This window comes from Colobus angolensis, unplaced genomic scaffold (genome assembly GCF_000951035.1).
Source record: "Colobus angolensis palliatus isolate OR3802 unplaced genomic scaffold, Cang.pa_1.0 Scaffold73, whole genome shotgun sequence".
Classification (NCBI taxonomy): domain Eukaryota; kingdom Metazoa; phylum Chordata; class Mammalia; order Primates; family Cercopithecidae; genus Colobus; species Colobus angolensis.
Genome location: NW_012121043.1, coordinates 10,143,379 through 10,144,987, shown reverse-complemented (window position 1 = coordinate 10,144,987; position 1,609 = coordinate 10,143,379).

The window sequence follows — 1,609 nt, the reverse complement described above, 5'->3', positions numbered from 1 at the left end:
ATTTTATATTTATAAAATTTATTAATATATCATCTTTAGAATCATTATTAAAAGATGAAATGTTTTGAGAGGTCCAAACATTACTTTCATTTAACTGAATGAGCCTTACATTATTAATATTCCTTTTTTCAGAATGATATTTTAGTAAATCATTTTATACAGTATTAATCCAGTGAACATGTTAATTGAAAACCTTGAAAATTCCTTTGAAAATTTTGACTTAGGGGCAGACAAATCCATGCGTTAATGACTGGTCAGGTAGTCTCTCACAATATGAAATTTACTTTGTATTTTAAGCCTTCATATTTCATTGACACTACATGGAATTTATTCTTGTTTACACATATTGTATGAGTGGTTATTACAGAGCAATGAGGTGGATGCTGAAGAAATGTACCAATGCTATGAGAGCTGTAAAAAGGAAAGACTGAATGTAATATGGGTAATCAGGAAAGGCTTCACTGTGAAAGGGACATTTGAGCTGTGCTATGCAGGTTATGTCATGGATAACTAGTTGGGAGTTTGTGGATAGAGGTACATTTCAGACAGAAGAATCAGCTTATACAAAAGCCTTGAAAGATACCTGCAACAACCAAAGAGCTACAAGAATAATGTGTGGTGAAGTACAAAATGTAGATGGCACACAATGAAAGATGAACCAGCAGTAACACACAAGGGACAGATGCGGGAAGACTTTATAGGAGATGGCAAAGATTTCGGTTTGTACTTTAAGGAAGGGGCTGAGGGTTGAGGAGGGGGAGATGACCCATTTCAAATAGTTAAATGGTTTCAGTATACTAAAGAATAAAAGTACAGTGAATGAAAATATCTCAGTAGTTCACCATTATTTTACCTACAGACCAGGAAAAGACAATGAGGAGGATGTATAATGGGAGGCATTCATCAGGGAAGTGGCAGAGAAACACAAGACAACAGGATGAGTTGGAGAGATATTTAAGAAGAAAAAATAACTGAATTTTCATGAGATAATCGGAATGTGGGGAAGGGGTAAAGTTTTTGAGAACTTTTCTTGGGGTTTCTGTCTTGTAAAGTTAGGTGTGTGATGGTAATATGAACTGAGATAGAGTGCTGGAAGAGGCAGCTTTATAGGAGTGTGTGTGTGTGTGTGTGTGTGTGTGTGTTTACATGCATGGGATTAATGACTGAGGAAAGGAATTACAGTTTTGTATTCTAGGAGTGCATCAATGAAGGGTTATGTTAGGAAACATAAATAATACAAGTTATTTTAACACCAAGAGTATAATATGAAGAATTATTAACTAGGAATTGAACTGAACAAAATAATAATAAGGGAATATTGATGCGTCATAGAAGTAGTAACTGCAGGAAGCAGCTCTCTCTCTCCTATGTCTTGTGGAACTAAAAGAAAAAACTGAATTACTGAAAATTAAAAACTGGGAGAGGACACCTTGGAGCTGAGTCACAGACAGGAAGAGAGAACACTGCTTGGCTCTTCCTAGTGTTCTGAAGTCGGGGGTAGGAAGGAGGGAGTTATGTGGGGATAGGAGTATATAGAAGATGCTAGAAGTTGGTTATGTTTTCTCTGAGGGGACCCAGTGAGACCATTTCTAGGATTGTTGGAAAGACA